At 46.3% G+C, this 19,385-nt stretch overlaps 1 long non-coding RNA gene across 1 annotated transcript; it reads right to left on the bottom strand.

The window, feature by feature from the left end:
• Window positions 1–4,362: 4,362 nt before the first annotated feature.
• Window positions 4,363–19,145, bottom strand: LOC104139887 (uncharacterized). The gene is made up of 3 exons (XR_693171.2): window positions 19,007–19,145; window positions 13,386–13,512; window positions 4,363–5,817 (listed from the first exon to the last, which is right to left on the bottom strand). It is a non-coding gene; the product is annotated as an uncharacterized lncRNA (long non-coding RNA).
• Between the last annotated feature and the right edge of the window lie 240 nt (window positions 19,146–19,385).

The raw sequence follows: 19,385 nt of genomic DNA, 5'->3' as shown, positions 1-19,385 counted from the left end.
AATTGAAACCTGGGCTGGAATTGACCTGCCTGCCTTGTGAGACTGTGTGGGTTGGGTGGGGATTCAGTCTGCATTGTTAACCTATGCCTGTAATATTTACATAGACGTTTTTAGCCTCTGACAACACAAAAATTATTTCCGTGCAACCTTTGGCTAGGGCCACCCACGTGCCATGGGAGAGAGGAGGTCCTGGGAGTGCCTGCGTTCTCCAGCCAGCATCGTTTCTTCGTCTCGGTTCTCACGCTCCCGACAGGTAAAACAGTCACTGCGCAGCAGAGAGAAATACCTCAGGGAAGGTGTATTTTTAAATCAATCTCACCTTTCCCTTTGCCCTTCCCCAAGATAGAGCAACCTGGCTGAAGTCATGCAGATTCTCCTCTTTTCCTGTGCTTTCCTCTGAACTACATCTGCCTCAAGAGAGGCCCTGGTCTAAAAGTATTGCCTGAAACAGCCAGCTTTGAACTGCACTGGCAGAGCTGGGAAGGACTGACAGATAGACAGAGCAGAGTCTGCTGCAAGTCAGCACTGAAGTACCTTAGCAGATCAACTGGAAGCCCACTACCCTGAGACTGCCATTTTTTTCCGGGTTTCCAAAGCACCTGCCCAACACCTATTTCAGCTACAACTGTTACGTGTTGAGGATATGCTGCAGTATCACCTATTTCTGAGCCAGCAGAGCCTAGAAGAAAAGGCATGTCTTGTAAGAAAGTCTGCTCTAGTGAGGTCTCAGGGGCTGACTTGCCGAAACAGCTTGGGAAAATGAAGACTTCAGGTGCTGATTTTGTTGGCACCTCCTGAGCTTTCTCCCTGTTCATGGGGAATGTGGACCACAAGCTAAAGCAGAAGGTTTCCCAAACACAGCTGCTCATCTGCTTGGAGCAGGGGTGAGTGGTGGCTGTCCCAGCCCAGCAGCAGCTGTTTCTTATTACTGGGGCCAGATAACAACTTCCTCTTCTGTGTGTGCTCTGGTGGCTTAGCACTTGTGGGGCCTTAGCTGCTGCCTGCCCCTCTGTGCTCTCCCTGGTGACTAAGCTGTGTGTACACACAGCTGAAGGCAGGGTGCAAGGCTGATTTTTCTAGCTTCGATGCCAGGCCAGGGTTTCTGCTTTTGGCTCAGAAGAGAAGGGGCTAGGAGGAGAGGAAAGGGGCTGAGGGAGCTGCTGCTGTTTGCTTTTGGGCCAGGTGGCAGCTCAGCAGGCAGAGGAAGTGCTTTTCTTGCTCTTTGGCTCTCCCAGCTGCACTCACCAGAGCTAGGGAAATGGCAGAAAGCAGGGAGTGTTCAGCAGGCTGTGATAAAAGTAGTAGAGAGAGGAGGAAGAGGAGATAGGTCCTTGAAGTTTCTTACCGAGCACCCTGTCTGTTGTACTTTGGCTACCCGCTAAGGAGAAGCCCTCCTTGCAGATAACCCGGCTGGAGCGAGGCAGCAAGAAGGTGACACTGGTTAGCAGTATGCTGTGGTGAGGAGGTATATATCCGTAGGGCTGCAATATGCTAATGCCATTGCTCCAGAGAAGAATATTCCTTCATCTTGTTCATAGAGCAATTGTACAGCCATTTAGCTCTTCTGACTTGAGGGGGTTTGAGGGCAGAAGCAGGGAGTACTGGCAGGCTGATAAAGAGCATCAGGTCCTTTTCTGGCGTGTAGGACTGCCTGAACCCACCAGCCTGGACAGCTGGCAAAGCAGTGGCTGTGGGATGGGTAGAGGGGAGAGCAGCTGCACCTTATTCATCCCAGATGCAATGCAGTGCAATCGAACACACTGGTGAAACTTGCTTCCTGAGGTAGCATTTGCCAGGATGTGGTGCATGAAGTTGGCACAAGCCCAAGAGATTTAGGTGTGCGAGGAAACGTCACTGATGAGCCGTGCCATGTGTCGTGGTACAGTTTCTGTAGAGAATCCAGGCCACTTGAAACCAGAGGAGATCACCCCATTAGCTTAGTGAAGTTGGAGCCAGGGCCAGAGAGTCACTGTGACTCTGTAATCTTCAAACATATTAATGGCACTGACAGGTTCCAGTAGTGCCGGTGCCCGGAAGTATGTAACAAGTGAATTCAAGTGGTGAGAGCCGCCCTTACTACCTGTGCTCTATTACACCTTCGTGGTGGGATCCGTGCTCCATCTTTCTGTGCTGTCTCCCAAAGTCCAGAGGTATTTATGGGTTTTTGCCAATAGATGGGATGGAAGAGCAAGAGATGCCTCCTCAATATTGATCTTTATATTGTTTGACAAAGGGACAACGGTGAACGTACGCTGAAGCGTTTAGCCTTCGAGTACATATGGAGCAAGAGAAGCTTACCAGCTCCTCCAGGCCAACATGGTTTTTCTTAGTTGATCTTATTTGATCTTTTAGAAAGTTTTAGCCATACTTCCCATTCTGTCAGGCCAGAAACATGCATACAGTGAGAGGTTGCCCCTGGCTTGAAGAGTCTGTAACTTGTATGGACTAGGCAGATTCAGGGTAGGAAGGAAAGCAAAGCGAGAGAGAAGCAATAACGGACTTAGCGGTAGAGGAGAGTATTGGTGAAGTCAAAAGTGGATGGGCCTACAGTTTCCAGGTTACTGATTTTTTTTTTTTCCCCTGGACTATACAGCTTCTGTTGTTTTTATGCAAGCAGAAAGATCTGTGGCGAGGAAGGAGAAACAGAAGCGCTCGTGCTGTAGAGGCAGGGTTAGTTCTGCTCCGAAGCTTTACATGAGGCATCAGCTCACCATCAAAGATGTCAGCTTCAAATAGAACTGTTCCAGGACACTTCCTTAGTGCCCCACAGCAGGCTGCGTTGGCTGTAACACAGAGCAGACCACTTGGAGTGGTTTGGAAGAGCAACAAACCGGCTGCCAGGAAACACGCCTTTGTTTTGTGGCAGGCTAGCAGAAAATGTGCACAGGGCTGCAGTTGTTTTGCATGTAAGAAGCACTGGGCATTTTGATGAACCACAGGAGAGAGGGAATGTGGTACCAAGGCTCAGCAAGCCTTAAAAGGACAGTCCTGAGATGGTCTGCTGACTACAAAGTCCCTAACAGATGGATTTTCATCAAAATCTATTTCCAAACTTGTCTGGGATGTGGGGAGCCAGCACAGGGGATGGGATCTTTTGTTGTCTCATATCATCCAGCTCTCAGAAGTAGAGGAGATAAGTGTCTTGCGTTCAACCTGTGGTTTCATGCTGCTGTTCTGTCACCTGTAGATCCAGTTTGAGGTGTCACTCATTCCTCAGGGGCTACTGCAACTCCTCTTGTGTCCGTTCAGTTATTTCTGCTGTTAAGCTCTCCACTGAATTAACAGCATGCCTTCTTGGGGGCGAGAGGATTTTGCTTGCTTTTTATTTTTGGAAAAGAAGAGGGGGGGGGAAAAAAAAAAGGTTTAAAAAAACCAGAATGGGCTTATTCCACCAGTGTGTGTTACAGCCCAAATTGCCTGAGTGGGATTGTTAGCTCTGGGAGAGGGGCATGGCAGAGGAGGAATCGGGGTGGTAGACAGCAGCTTGGATAACTTGGAGTAACCTCTTGCACCAAATCATGTTCTGGTGGCAGCAAGGTCCAAGGTTATAAGAGGAGACATTTGATGTTTCCTTTTTCAGCCACTGTCTTCTCTTTCATGATGGACTTTATCTCTCAGAGGTCCTCTGGCGCTATGAGCTCTCTGAATGGAAAGCAAAACATTGCCGTAACCTGTTACTGCCTTTCCCTGCTCCTGGTTTGAGATGATCCAACAGCCACCTTTATAGTTTCACTACAAGTGTTTGCAATGACTCACTCCTCCCTATCGGAGTCACCCCATCACCAAACCCATCCGCTGCAGACAGGTCTCTCTCTGGGGTTGGCTTAGAGAGGAATGCCTTGTCCGCTCTGCAAAACGTTGGGTGTGCTCTACCTCCTTATCCCAGGAGCAGGCTGTTCTCCAGAGTAGTCTTCCTCACTGGTGGATGCAATCTCTCCTCTCAGCTGCCTTCCTGTGTCTTGATGAGCAGGCTCTGCAAACTGTCTTTTCTAGCATTCAGGGGCCACAATCTCCATCACCATTGCTGCTTTTGAATGATTATTGTTTAAAAGAACTTGCCTCTGGATTTGCTCCTAGATACTAAGGAATGGATATTGGGTAGTTTAGGTCAGTAGGTGTTGTTATGATTCAGCTAACGAGATGTGTTTTCACTGGAAAACTAGCAAGTGCGTGTCTGAGCCAACTTTAAGTGTTCTCTCCTCCTCTTGTTGAAGTGCTGGATTGCTCAGGACAAGGTGATGGATTTGAGATTTTTTTTTTTCTTTAACTTTTAAATAATGGCAACAGTTGTATTTTTCCCCATCTACTTACAGCCTTAAAGCTGAAAAACAGCTGAACCAAACTTTCCAGAAATATTAGGCAGAAACCAGAATGGCGAAATTCCAGCTGAGAAGGTTGAAGTTGAACTAAGATACTTTCAACGGAAGAAGGCCATTTGAGAATAGAAATGATTAGGTAGCCTTAATGAGAGCTGTCCATACATGCTTCTGTAATAGTAATGAGGGCGCAGGGTGGCCAAGGAGCGTTTTATAGGCACTCCAGGTACCCAAGGAGATGCCTAAACTCTTGTCACGTAGACAGGTCTTAACGATATATGACAGGATTGCACAACAGCTCTTCAGAAGTGGAGAAAACTGGCTCCTGTTGAAATTTCAAGTTCCCTTTAAATATGTAAAGGGAACTCTAATTACTCCAGCTGGAGTATGGCCTGGCCAGTAGGCTTAACATTTTGCCTGCTGTGAAAGTGTTAAAAGTGGGCAGGTCTCCACTTTGCAACTGGTGCAGGAGTAGGACCTCTCCTACGGCAAAGCTTTGCTCGGCCTTGTGCAAAGATGCAGAGTTCAACGTGGAAGGGGAATCATCTACTGAAATGCAAATGCCACCTCTGGTAGCGCAAGGTATTTTTGGCAGCTGTTTATTCAAGTGTTGACTCAGACTAGCTTTTGAGATCTGACAAGATCAAGAGCCCTAAAGGGCTATGGCCATGGGCATTAATAAAGCAATCTCATTAAGAGGTAATTAAGTCACATTTATTAAATTCCTAATTAAGAAGCCAACTGTAAGTTTGTTAGGTAAGGAATGCTCGGCTGGGATTATTCGCTTTCCACACCCTTGCAAAAGGTTAAAATGGGGAAAAAACAAAAAAATCCCCTACCCTCTGAAATATAATTTATCTTTTAGGTGCGGTGTCTGTGGATGAAGCACAGAATAGAGCCTCTGCCCAGCTGAGATGTACTGATTAACGACTAGGGGGACATTTCCAGAAAGTTGCCCTCTTTCTCCTGGAGAGCGATTGCACAGTGGGGGAGTGGGTGGTACCGCAGAAATAGCTCTGCCTACATGCTGTTCCTTGGGAACAAGAGAAATGCAAATATTAACATGAAAAGGGATCACTTATTCTCTGGTTGCTTTGCCGAGTTTCTTAGGCAGCCTGAGTTAAACTCAGCTCCACTGTAAACCCATAACTGTGCTGCTCTTCTAGCAGTTCTTCAAGTCTTAACTAAGATCAGAACCAGAGCTGAGTTGCTGGCTGGACAAAAGAGGAGTGGAAAAATGAGATATTTTACTGCTCCTGTTTCATAGAGGAGGGGAAAAAGAGGACCTAGGAGGAACTAATGGCACATCTAGGATGACCTAGAAGACCATAGCTGAAAAATTCCCTTAAACAAGTTGTTATTCTTCCTTCCTGTGTAGACTGGCTTGCCCTCTGTATGGGACACCGTGATCTCCTCAGAAAAGCTTTCTGCTCTTGCTTCCCACTCACTTCAGCTGTTTTTTTGTGGAATCCAAAACCAGGTCTGTTTTCCTTTCGTCAAACTGCAAAAAAAACAAACAAACAAAAAAACAGCCCTGCATTGATTGGTATTTCCTGACTTGGGAACTAGGGAATCCAGAAGGAAAATCTGCCAGCTTTATCTTGTGGGGGTTTTTCCTTTTTTTTTCCCCCTCCCCCCTTTCTCTACAGAGAGGAGGATGGTGGGAGAGGGCTCCACCAGTGCAGAAGAACCTCTTGCGAGGGTGCGGTGATCCTGGCTGGTAAGGCCACACCTAGGGGAGTGGATGGTTCACAGCATTTTGCCAGAGGCTGTGGGGCAGACTTCTAGGTGGAGCGTTACAACCTTTCCCTTCCTGTTCCTCTTAGCTCCTGAGAGCAGTCGTGGAAACCGCTTGGCTACTCATCGGCCTCCCAGCCTCTGCTCCTTGCCTGAAAATGCTTTTGGAGTCCATCATTACGTGTTTTGCCACAGGGGTCCCCTCCTCTCTCTCCTTTATGTCCATCTCTCAGAAGAGAGATGGACACATTCACAGCTATAGACAGCTTGCATATTTGAACTGATTATAGACATCCTTGAAATTTGTTTTGTATTATTTGTCTGGTTCAAGCTCCTTTGTTTTCTAGAAGGAGATCCCAGCCCTGTCTCCACTGTGCCCACACGCGTACTAATGGCCTCATTTTTTTGCACGTCCCCTCGGTGAAATAGCTGGCTGCGAGCAGAGATTTGGCAGCAGGCTGTGGAAGGCATCGCCTGGGCTGAGCGCATGTCTCTTTATCCCCAGCATTTCATTGCAGCCAGCGCGTTTCAGCAGGGAGAGGGCATGATAAAGTGTTTGTTCTGTGAGCACTGCCGTCAAGGCAACAAAGAGGCTGATTGAGTTATTGGGAAGGTTAATAGTCTGGGGCGCTGGCCGAGGTCCAAGTTCAGCCACTGCTGAACTGAGCAGCTCAGGACAGTGGATTCCTGTTCAGGCTATTTAAATACCTGGCCTGGCTGGAAGGAATTGTTTCTTTCAGCAGTCCCAGAGGAGCATTTGGAAATAGGAGTGTGAGACTTCCAGACCAAAGGAGGGTTATTTTCCTTTCTGTGGCTGGAGAACCCATCCAGGGCTAACGCAGATCAAAATCCTAGCTCAAGGGTAAATGCGACAGGCGCGTTATGTACACAGCGATAAACAGTTTCTGGATGCTCTCTGTTCTTCTTTTGTCCCTTCAGCCTTGCCTAGTGCCTCTGTGTTTGCCCCTGATTCTGCCATTTCAGATTCCGTGACCTATAGCAGGATCTATAGGATTAATGATATTTTTAGCTAGAGCCAAGTCTGCTCCTTGCTCTCCTGAATCCAATAAACTGCTGTCATCAAGTTTAAGGCTGTCTTTGTCTGGCAAAATGTTGAGAGGCCCCTTGCTTCCAAAAACCTTGTACTGGCTGGGATTTAGAGATGGCCCTTGGCTCAGGGTGAAGCTCAGAAACATAGGGCTTTAGGCCATGTTTCCAGCTAGCTCTATGGTTTTCAGGATCTTTTACCCTTCGCTATTGTAGAGGATGCAGTTCAAGGGGGCTGGTTATGCTGCTTTGTCTTTACCTTGCCCCACTCGGGCAGTCTCAGCAGAGACCTGGATCATGGATTGGGATGTGACTGGTATTCAGAGTGGTGCTTTCTTAAATGTAGCCTGTCAGAGTCAGATTGGTGCCCTCAATGCCTACTTTCATTTCAGCCAAGCAGGAGAGCGGTTAGCACAGAGATGGGATCTCAGATGTGATCAGTCCCTTGACTGGCAACTGCTTAGAGTCAGAAATCGTTCTGAGTATCTGGAAGTGCTCCCAAAATACTCTGTCACTTATTGATTTAGGTCCATGGCTTGGTGGGAAGGGAGAGCCTCAGGTAGGAAGCAGAGTTGTTTTTGCCGTGGCATGAACACTGGCTAAAACAGAAGCCTCCCTTCACGTGGACATAAATTTATTAATCTGAATCTGTGCTGGCAGAAGTTGCTGGTCAGCTGTGTAGCTGTACCTTCACAAGCTCGTGCTCGCTTTTACATGCGAACAGTACAGTTTTTGCTTTCTCTCTTTTGTTTTCTCCACATGACTACTTTGATTTACAGAGATGCTCAGTCTGGCTATTGAGAGTCCTTTTCTCTACCCCCCTCCTCTTGCACCTCTCATAGACTAAGCCAAAATACTTGTCTACCGCAAGAGATCAATGCCAGATTTTTTGTGTGGGCAGCCCTAACGCTGAGGAAGGGATAACAACACAGAAAACTGATGCTTCACTAAAAATAGGCCAGCTGCAGAAGGTAGAAACTGGTTCCTCATGTTGAAGCTAAAGGATAATTAATTGAGCAATTGGGATGAATTTGGAAAATAACTCTTGGTGAACCACATCCTTCCCACGCTCCGTGAATGCGTGTGCTCTGAGGGGCAGGAGGGTACAATTTTTAAGTGAGCGCAGCAGGGGTCAGAGGTGCTGTGTTTACAGTCGCTGGTGACTAAAGCTGTCTGTTGTTCGTTGTAAGAGGACAGAGCGTTATTGTCCATAGAACATGTTTGCAGTTTTTGAGATCTTCCTTTTTGAATGGGAAGATATCGATGCCGAGCTCAGTCTCAAGTGCAGCAGACAAAGTTAGTAGAGACAGGTGACTTGACAAGGTTTCTAGACCTGGCCTGCTCAGTGTGTTCCCCAGTTTTGAGCAAGCTGAAAGCGTCCTTGTCTGTTCTTCTGCTGCTCTTTGCCTGTCATGCCCGCTGTCGAGGGTCTATCCCTGTTCAGACAGTGGCAAGCACTCATTTTAGTGGGGTTATCAATGCCCTGAAATAGCAGACGCTATTGGTCTGGTCCAGTGCTGCTGAAAATAATTTGAACTGAATTCAGTGCTTGCGCTTTGGATCAAACCCTGAAACTTAACCCAGCTATACTATTGCATCTAATGAAAAACGCTCCATGATTTTATCTGTTGTCCTGTAGCCCGTGGTCTCTGCACATCTGTCTCTAAGTGTGGGATGTTCTCATCATTTTACTACAACAGATTATAGCAACTGATTCCTGAGGCAGCACCTGCTGTGTAATTATAGCTAGTAGACTGTAAGCTAGAAGCACCACAGTTGCCAACGTGGAGGAAAAAAACCTGTACCAGAAGAAAAAGCTGTTCCTGATGCCAGAGAACTGGAGGCTGTTGGAGGATTGGGAGCATACTGGGTGAGTCTGACATGCTCTTTTTGAAAGGAGAAAGATTCAAAGTGAGAGCAGGGGGAAGATGACCTAAAACGTTCCTCAGATGGAACAGCTTCATGCTGCTTATTTTGGTAGTGTTCCTCATTAATATGGTCATATATGTAACGGGATGACTGTGTGGAAGAGGGGCCCTGCTGCGAGGAGTTTGCCTTTCCCAGTTAGGCAGAAGCATAGCCAGGAATGGGAAGTGCAAGGGGCAGGGGAAGGAAGAGCTGTGAGAAGAGCCATGGTGAGCGTGTTGCTTCTCATGGAAGGGATCGCTGCAGCCATCTCATCTGGCCTCCTGCATAACACGAGCCTGTGTGAGTTGATGTCTAAATTGGAGCCTGCCTTCTAGAAAATCATCCAGCCTTCATTCAAGAATTGCCAGCGGAGGAGAATCCACCACCTCTTTTGCTAAGTTGCAAAGGTAATAAATCCCCTGGTTAAAAAGGTGTACCTCCTCACTAGTCTGGATTTCAGCACGTAGCCGCTTGATGCTGTTGCACCTTCATTGGTGATATTGAAAGGCCCTCTATTATGAGATGTAGCTGCATGTAGCCTGCTGCTAAGTCATCCCCAAACGCTCCATTTGACAGGCTAAAGGATGAGATGTGTCCAACAGAAACCAGTCACTACTCAAATAGCGTATCCTGTTTGTCAACACTGATAAATTAGGGAAGAAGGCTTGACATCTGAATGGTGGTGAAGTCCCTACAAATTTAATGAAACCACTGGATAGGCAGAAGGGAGGAATACGGATTAGTGCCCTTTCTGGGGAAGAGACCAGCAGAACTAAGTCATGGTGGCGTCCTAGCAGTGGGTTCGCCAATGAGCGGGGTGTGGGCTGGCCAGCTAGCACGTGTGCTAGGCAGCTGGTCAGCCTATGCTTTTAACAACAAGGCATTTTTTCTTACCTGGCGGGCATGAAACAGGAGAGCTGCACAGTTGTTACTGTGGAGGTCTCACAGTGAACACCGGATGCAGGTCCCTGGAAAGAAAGCTGCACCCGCTCTACCTTTCACAGAGCAGCTAGTTAGCTTAGACTGCAGCATTTCCTTCCCCTTTTGCTACTGGGCCATTCGAAAATGGGTTATAACCCTTGTTTTTGATTTCTTACAAGGTTTTAGAAATATCAACTTGGTCAAATTTATTATCCTCTAGGAGCGATTCTGACTCCCCTTGTTTATTTCCTGGTCTGTGCTTTGTTTTCTTTGGCCCTCGCTAATTTGCTTGTTGGCATCTTGATTCCATGAACGTACTAGACATGCAGGCTGGAAAAAACCTGGTAAAATCATGTAGTGCTTTCCTTTCTACAGAGGTAGTATCAAGCATATCTGGATCATCCCATAGACCATCCTGACAAATATTTGTCTAAACCTGTTCCTGAAGGTCCTACCTGAAGAAGAGTCTACAATCTCTTTAAAGGTACTTACTGTAATGTGTAGCTAACTTTGTAGTTATGAAGGTTTATTGTACTGATTAACTGAAATTTAATTTATTATAAACGTAACCTATTATATTTTATTGTGTTCCAGATGGAGAACAGCTTGAACATTGTTCTTTATAAATGTTACATGTCTGAAGTCTTTTCTCATATATTCTTCAGTCTTTCCTGTGTGAGGCAGAACAAGCGTGTTCTTCCTAACTTTCCTGTTGGTCATGCTTTCTAAACTAGCAGTATTATTCCTTTTCTTTTAACTAGCTCATATTTTGGGAAAGTGAGAGACTGGGGAAAGGTTAATATCTTGCTAAGGTAGAGCTCTGTAACTGCAGAAAAGCACTTTCCTACTGAGTCAGGCAAAACAGTTTAAGCCAGTATCAGGTGTCTCACAATGACCAGTAATGAATGGGAAAAATAAAAGAATTGAATTACTGAAAATAAATAAATACTGAAGTAAATACTGAAAACAAAAGTATCGATGTTACTCTGTAACGCTCTTCCAGCAATCAGCAGTTTTAAAACATCCTGTACTAGAAGTTGCATCTGCATGTTTAATAGCCCTGATGGACTAATTCAGATGGTTGAAAAAGAAGTTAAACAAATTTATATGTTTAGTCTTCAAAGCATCTGGTGACACGGAGTGCCTCAATTTATGCGCTATCCATGTGAAAAACATATTTCCTACAGCTTGTCTCAGGCAGTTTGCCTGGCATTTTAACCACTGCTCCCTCCCTTCTTATCCCCCATTAGCTCTTGTATTGTGAGAAATAACAAGTGTTCGCTATGACCTGTGGCGTGTTTCTTTGCTAGTACCGCACGTATACCATTCCTGTAGTCCTAGAGTAAGATTTACCTTTTCTGGCACATTTTGACAACTGACTTGTTTAGGTTGTGATTTAGTCTGCCCTGACCTTTTTCTGCAGTGCCTTGCCTAGTCAGTCCGTCCCCTTTCTGTCTAGGTGCATTTGTTTTTCCTCTGTGTAGCCCTTCATGCTCTTCACTGAATTGCACCTTCCAGAATTCAGACAGAGTTATCCTACAGGTGGAGACCATCAGGAAGCAGCACTGTGCCTCTTCCTGGAGGGCACAAGCCTATGCCCCAGGACCCAAGCTCTCCGTCTTACAGGATGTGTTTAACCAACGTTTTTGCTTTGGAGTTCTCTCTTCCTAAGCTGTCTGTGTTTGCTGGAACAGAACGAGGGGGCTTTCTCCACGAAGAAGCTGCCTAAACTGAATCACTTCATCTGTGTCAGGGAATAAGAGCATGTGCCTGGACAGTTGCTGCAGATTAGCTGAGACAGTGATTTGATTATGTACCTCAACTTGGACAATTCAGGGTTATATTAGCTCTACCAGCCTAGACGTTAAGAACCTCTTTTGTCCACTTTGATTACTGTTTCTGCAAGAGAAAGTGATGATTAAATGCTGACCAAATTAATCTGCTGATACTTGCATCATATTTAGTATTTCACCTTAACAGTTCTATCTAGCCACACAAATAGTGTGATCACATAAGGATTGAAACTTTCACCTTGAGAAGGCTAGGCCTGAGAAGAAGTGCTGGGAGATGTGACCCCTAAAGGCAAATAAAAAAAAAAGCTTCTCGTTTTCATTAAAAATTGTTGTTTTCTTGAAAAATTAGCGAGGAGCTAATGTTGAAATTTGATGCGAGTAAATTGTGTTCACATTGCTGAAATCCCTTCTTTGGATGTGCTCGCAGAGAGCCTGCTACCTAGGAGGCTGATCTGCTTGGTTTCCAGTGGTTGCCTGTGAGATCTGGATGCTTTGATTAACCTCTTGCCTTCTGGTACCACCTTTGGGCTCTGTCACATCCTGCTGCACTGAGCCACCAGAGGGAGATGGAGGGTAAATTTCTTAGCAGTCCTTGTTTTGATTTTTTTTTCAACTTCTCTGCAATCTTTCCAGAATGCTGCTGTACACTGAGGACAGTCCCTGTGTTCTGCCCCGGGGTGGCTGCAGCTGAACAGAAGGTGACAAGTTGATGATGCAGGTATGCACATCATGTAAAGTTGTAAAAGGTGGAATTAGAGCTACAAACTATCTACAACACAGTTCATTGTGGTCTTTCACCTTCCTTCCTAGTGTGGCCTGATTTAATGGCATTTATTGTGACTAAATAACCTTTGGCACTTCCCAGGAGCAAGCTCTTGCAGCTGAACAAAGTTGCATACGAGTTGTTCAGAGAACCGAAACGGCCCTTTCCTTCCTGGGAATGGTGGCACTTTCTTATTCCTTTCATGTGTTTTCTTGTTCATCCTTATTTGTAAGCACGGCCTTCATCCCACTGCTGCACTGAAATGCGTTTAATGTGTCTCTTTGAAAAACTTTTTATCTGGACTGAAGTGACCTGCAGTTTAATCACTGCGAGCTGCTCTGGAGGATTGAAGTGGTAACATTCTGTGCAGGATAAGCCCTACTTTGTAGACTGTGGTTGGAAGGATATGGTAAATATATTTTATGGGTTTTTACAAGGTTTTAGGAAAGAGGTGGTTCACTGTAATTTATGAGGGTAATAAAAAAACCAAGAGGTCTGCTATGATTACAGTTTGGAGTGACCAAACCATTGTCATTTATGGAAATCTTGACTATTCCTTGACCCATTCCAAAGCTTTTTTCCTGCAGAGAAGTGTCCCATGTGCTTTTTACCCCAAAATACAGCAGCAGCTGCTCCTGCATTCTGCAACCCCACAAATCTACTGAAATAGGAGGTGAGATGCGGCAGTTTCCTGCACAAATTAACCACAGCCATTTCAGCTGCTGAAGTAATTGCCTCTGGGGAGGGACAGCGTGTAATTTGAGAAAGGATTTGCCTTCCCGACTGTGGGTAGTAGAAACCTGCTTGGCACACGTGCCCAAAGCCGGGAACTCAGGAGGGCTAGTGGATATGGCTGCACCTCTGCACTTTCTAACCTCCACGTATCCGCATCGTTCTTACCCGGGCGGGCTCGCTGGTCATTTCTTTCGCCTCAGCCATGTTACTGGAGGGGGTTGTTGTACTACTTCTTCAGCCTGAGTGGTTTACAGTCCTGCATCATCCTGTTTCAGTAACTTTATGAGTTTGGCTCAGTTTAAAAAGAAAAACAAAAAAACACTGTTATAATGATATCTCTATAAATAGCGTGAAAAGTTTTTGCTCCTCTGCCTCTTACTACTTATCCCACGTATCTGACCTTAGGGAAGTTACCAGGGATTGCTGTGAGAGCACAGCTGGGTGCTGGAGATAATGTGAGCAAGGGGATGTAAAAACCATACAGTGGCCCTACCTCTATATTAAAGGGTAATATGGTTGCATGTAGTACAGGAAATAATATGCCAAAATGTTGACTGCTGTATCCTATGTAGATTTTACTGGTTGCCAACTGGTGACCAGAAACTAGGTCTGACTCAGTTGTTCCCTAAGGCCACCCACCTGGTGGCTCAGAGGCACTGGAGTAGGCAGATTGCTTGTGGCCACAGCAAATGCTGTAGCTGTAACGCAGCTGAGCAGGAGACAGCATCTCCCTACCAATGCGGAATGGACTCTCTTGATCCCATCTTCCTGGTAAATTCATATTAGGTGGGAAATGTGGCTCCAAGTGCTGCAGGACTAAAAATTTATATATAAATATTTATACTCCTCCTCCTATGAGAAGAGTGCAAGTATCAGGGCTTGATGCTAATTTGTGAAACTCTGGGGAGGGTGGGTAGGAAGAAGTATTCCCAAACCATCCCTCCTAGCAACTTCTGCTGACAGAAACACCAACCTGCTGCAGCAAAGTGGCAGAGAGGCCCGGTGGGAGGCAAACTTTGAGTTACTTGCACAAGGTGTTTGGATGAGCTTCCATGCTCAAAATACAGCTGCAGGTGCTCTAGTGAGTCCTGTGAAAGCTGATGTTGGCTCTCTAGGTGCTCTAGGAACCCCGTGAGAACACCCTTTCTGGGATATGAGTGACTCACTCATGGTCAGGCATAGGGAGGGTGCAGCGAGGCAGGATTGCTCCATACACAATCTGTCATGTGCTTTCTCAGTTAACCGCTGCAAACCACAGAATTCCCTATCGGCTTCTGTTTGCAGGAAGAATGAGGCTACGTGAACCTTTAGTCTGACCTAGTCCAGCTGTCCTTATGATAGAATTGGAAAGGTGGAGTGACTTAAACAATGAGTCCTTAAGGAGGAAAAAGGGTTAGCTGAAACCTCTGAGGAGTTTGGTGATAGACCAAAGGAGAAAAATACTCTTAAGATACTGAACTGATTCTGAGAGCAGACTTTAGAAGATGGGATCCTTGCACTCTTCCAAGCTAGTATAGTCACGTAACAGTGAGCCCTTTGCCTCTAAGCCACTTGTTTCTGTGCTTGAATGCCCATCATCTATGAAGGTGACAGTAGAAATAGCATTTCCTTGTGAAAACTGATGTTTGCGTGACAGTCGTGAATTTTAAGGTAAGGGGGGGGAAGTGCTAGTGCTTCATAGCCTTCTCAGATTTGCAGGTTAGATGCACAGAGCAGCTGAATTTTGTACCATCTTGCTCATCTCTGTGGAGCGAGAAGAGAAATCCTGGAGGCATATATTTCCACTTTTGCACCCATCTACTTTGGCAAGGTGCTTGCTGAAGCATGCTGTCTATGCAGCAACACTGCTGGGCTGAACAGGAGAGCCAGGTAGGGGTTAAAATGCAGGGAAACTTGTTCTTTGGCTGTCAGGCTGACAGAAGACTTGTTTTTCTAAGCCACAAGAATTCTGGTGTTATGGGAATTAGTACCTGGAGATAGTCTTAATGTGTACTGGCTATCCAAGCAGTAGTGTCTTCAGTAAAGGTCTTAAGGGAGAAGAGCCTGCTCTTTGGCCTTCCTTTGCTTGGCTTTGCTCTCAGACTCTCCCTCAATTGTTTGCGTAATGCTTGAACAAACTTTGATAACTTAAATTGCTGGCAACTGGAAAATTGGTCAGGAAAGAATTACAGTGCCAGTGCTTTTCCATGACTGGTGATCACTGCTTCTCCTTAACTCAGGCTGTTGGTAGCTCAGGTTGCTTTTGTTCTTGCAACAAAGCTTGCTGGGTAGCAGGCGAATTGAGCAGTAGAAAGGCAGACAGAAAGACCCGATTAGCTCTGAAAGTCACCACATGGCAACAGGATGCATTGAAATGTGCTGCTGATGCCTGAACTCATTCTGTATGTCCTGGCTATGTCAATGGCTTGCATATGGGTGGTTTTTCTCTTGTGTGTAGCAGTGATGACAGAAGACAACTCTCTGAGGCTCTCAGATGAATGCATGTTATCCTTGGGCTTCTCAGAGTTCAATCCACGTAAATCTGTTTAATTGCTTTTGTGCCAGCCCAGGCCAGTTCAAGACTTGACTTTTGCAGCCAGGCTAAGAGGTAAAATTTTCACCAGTCTTCTGCTCACAGTAGTTACCCAGCACTTTCCTTTATGTTGAAACCTAAACTGAATCATGGACTGAATCTTCTTGAGTTTGCAGACTTGGACCTGAAATATCATCAACCCAGGCTTTCTCACTGAATGTTGCCATAATAGTTTCTGGGCAAAACCGACAGAAAACATGATGCCAAGTAAAACAAGAGTGAGAGAGGAGAGCTGTTCACTGCCTGCCTGTTTTAGCCAGGGTTCCACCTGGTGAAAAGTTCTAGCACCGTTCAGACAGATTCCTGTTCCATCACGGTGCTTTTTTCCTATCTCTACTTCAGACCATCCTCTGTGGTGTTTTTTAGCGAAGGAAGAATGTGCTGCTGCACTCCACAGAAGCTACTTATAGCAATGTTCATGGTGCTGGAGGGCTGTCAGCTTTGAGCTGTGGGGCAGGGGGGAAGCAGGGACTTGAGATAAGAATAGTACGTGAAATCTCAAATTTGACAGGCCCGTCAGGGCGGAAATTACAGCTTGGAGGAGGAAAAGCGGTTGTGTGTTGAATTTTCTGTAGTAAATATAAAGTCTGGGGGTTTTGGTGGTGAGGAGGCAGTTCCACCAGGAATGTGTAAAGCTTTCTTTGGGACATGCCTGACACAGCTGTTTCCCATTATAAGCGAGCAAGCGAAGGACTTGGTGACAAGGAGCCCTTGTATACTACGGTAGAGCTGGTGTAAAAGGCACAGGAAGGCAGGCAGTGCTGAGAGGGGAGGGAGGCTGGAGGACACTGCAAAGCACTTAAACAGCCCCGGTGGTACTTGAATGAGTTTGTGGGGTTCCCCTTTCCTCCCGATCTCCACCAAAAAACAAAAAATTGCTGCCTTCACCTGGCAATAACTGCAGCGCAACTCCCAGCTATGCCAGCGGCTGGACTCTTGTCTCTTTATGGTCTGTGTTCAAGAACATTGCTTGCTTTTTAAATTTTATTTTAAAGTCTGCTCTCAGACCAGCTTGAGCTTGTACTGTGGCAGAAGTGCTATTATTCGTGGCTGTTATGCTGAGTTTCTGCAAAGACTTCTGCTGCGGGGAGTGGAGGGCAGAAGGGAAGATGAGCAATGTGGCGGAAGAGAGCTGTCGTCCCAATTTAGAAACGTGCCTGCATGCATGTCCACAGCATGAACTGCTGCTCGCAGGAGGCAGGAAGGTGAGATAACATGCCCAGGGCCTGCTCAGTTGGTCAATGTAATGGTATCTCAGCTCCTCCTGTTGGTCTGAGCTTTCCCTCTGGCTAAGCGGTCCTAGCAGTCTCCCTGGTGCTCCATGTATAACCTTTGCCTTTGGAGCAAGGTTACTTGGAGCAAGCAACATACTTATTCTGTATGTTCAGGCTGCAAGGTGTGTCTATGTAAACTAAATGCAATCTGGAATGAAAGCAAAACAGAGGTTCACCCTCATCCCCTCTTCCTAACCAGGCTACCGAGAGGGTTTGGTGCCATGTTGGTGAGAAGGCCACCAGCACAGTGCTTGGCCAAGAGAGGATGTGGGACGCTAGAAATGACAGTGCTGCAGTCAAAGGTTGTTGTGGGCAGTGTCTTTGAGTCAAACTCTGTCTATTGTCACTGCACTAGAACAAACTTGTCCGGGGGGGCTAACACTGAGACTCTTCTTGCAAGCTCACCATGCAGAAGGCTCCCACCAGGGGGATAGGAGCTCTGTTTGCTTCACTTCAGTTGAGTCTGTGATCATATCGGCTTCTGTGAGCCATACTCACCTCAGCAGGTTTGGGCTGGCTGAGATCATGGCAGGACCTTCCCAAGGTCCCTTGAACAAGTGGACATGTTCAAATAGTGCGAGTGGTAGTGAAGTGGGACCAGGTAGTCTAATGCTGCAAGTCTAGTAACTGAGCCTACTTGTCCTGTGCAGACTCTCTGATGCCTAATAGGAGTTCAGATCGCGCCTTTTTCATGGGAATACTAGTAGGGTTTCTCTCCTCAACCAGCCCATCTGTTTCCATGAAGCTTGTATGAACTTGGCATCTTTGAGCCCTCTTCTCTTCTGTCCAAACTGATAAACAGGTTTAAAAGATTTCAGGAGGAAGGGGAAGAAGACAGCTAGTTGACAGGCAATGTAGAGCATGGTCATGTAAGCTGAAACTTCTGTTTCTGACTAGTTGCAGCCATTTAAAAGGGCCGTGACCCACTTTGCTCTGGGAATGTTAGGTATCAGGATATTCCACTTTACCCTTCCTAATTGTCCTTCTATTTTAAGAGGGGGGGCTGGATGATTTTTGCTTGTCCTCTAAGACTCTTGCTTAGTGCCGGTGATGTACCGCAGTAGCAGAAATACCAATTTACTGATGAGCTCTGTCTTTCTATTCAAAGCTGTTTGTTCCCAGCTTTCCAGGGTGGGCTGTGCCCACAATTTGTAAACTCCTCCAGAGACCTTTTGGAAGCTTTCTTACAGCTGCAGAGCAAATAAAGGAGAGTTCCCAGTGGGGATGGCAAGGAAATAAGAATATAAGAGCCAAAAGCTGGACTGCTCCCTGCAGGGACATTGGCATGATAATGGGGAGCAGGGTAGTGGATGACTAACTGAGGGCAGTGCCAGAAAGCCAGCCTGATGGCCACCGCTCCTACCAGGGGTCTAGCATTGGCTTCTTGAGGTGACATCATGGCGCCAAGAGCCTGGGCCAGAGGCAGTCAAGGAGCCAAAGTAAATATTTAAGCAATGGCTGGTGAGCACTGACTGCCTCTCTAATGTCACGGGTTTCTCGGAAAATCAAGTGTGAAGAACTTGAGCTTTTTCATTTCTGCCATAACAACCAAGTCAACTGCTCAAATATCTCCCCCTTCCCTCCTTCTTTTCCCCTGCGCCTCCTCTCCCAACTTTTTTTGTAGGGTCCCAAAGCACCATTATCAATCTCTGGCAAGGTTTAAAAATAAAGGGGAGAAATGGGAACAAAGTTTCCACCCCTTGCACCCAGCTGGTATGGGCTGGAGCAGGGGGGTTGGGCTTTGTCCTCACTCCTGGTGAAGGCAGTCCAGAGGAGGTGCTGGTTATGATGCCAAAGGAGGGGGCGGTGATAAGGCACTGCTGAATTTCAGGAGGAGAGTTTGAGAGCCTGGTTGTCATTAGTCTGGGTCTTTACTCCCTTTTGACCCTCAAAACAGGTTATAATATTTAAGGACTGTAGCAGAGCTGGCTTCCACTTACCAGTCAGCTGAAATTGCATGGGATGTGGCTTCTCTGTTTTTCTTCTCCCGTTCTCCAGAGACCAGATTTTCATATTCCAAATACAGCCGCTTTGGAGAGGAGGCACAGGCAGGTTTCCCTGCAGGCACTTTCTCTGAGCAACTTTTAAGCGCTCCCCCTTTGACCAAGCAGCAGTACGCTGTGAGCACATTCCACGCTTCTTGCCAAAATTAATGGCTGTGGATTTAGCTGTTGCTGGCTTTCTTTTAATTGCAAATTATTCACAGAGACTAAGACGTACCTCTTAGTTTAAGAAAGAGGAGTTATACTAAGTAGACTCATGACCGTATTTCAGCCTGTTTTCAGAGGCTTGGACCTGAACATTTGGCTTCTCTCAAAG

Source organism: Struthio camelus, chromosome 5 (genome assembly GCF_040807025.1).
Source record: "Struthio camelus isolate bStrCam1 chromosome 5, bStrCam1.hap1, whole genome shotgun sequence".
NCBI classification, from domain to species: domain Eukaryota; kingdom Metazoa; phylum Chordata; class Aves; order Struthioniformes; family Struthionidae; genus Struthio; species Struthio camelus.
Note: the sequence above shows the minus strand (reverse complement) of the source record. Positions and strands in the feature narration are given on the sequence as shown.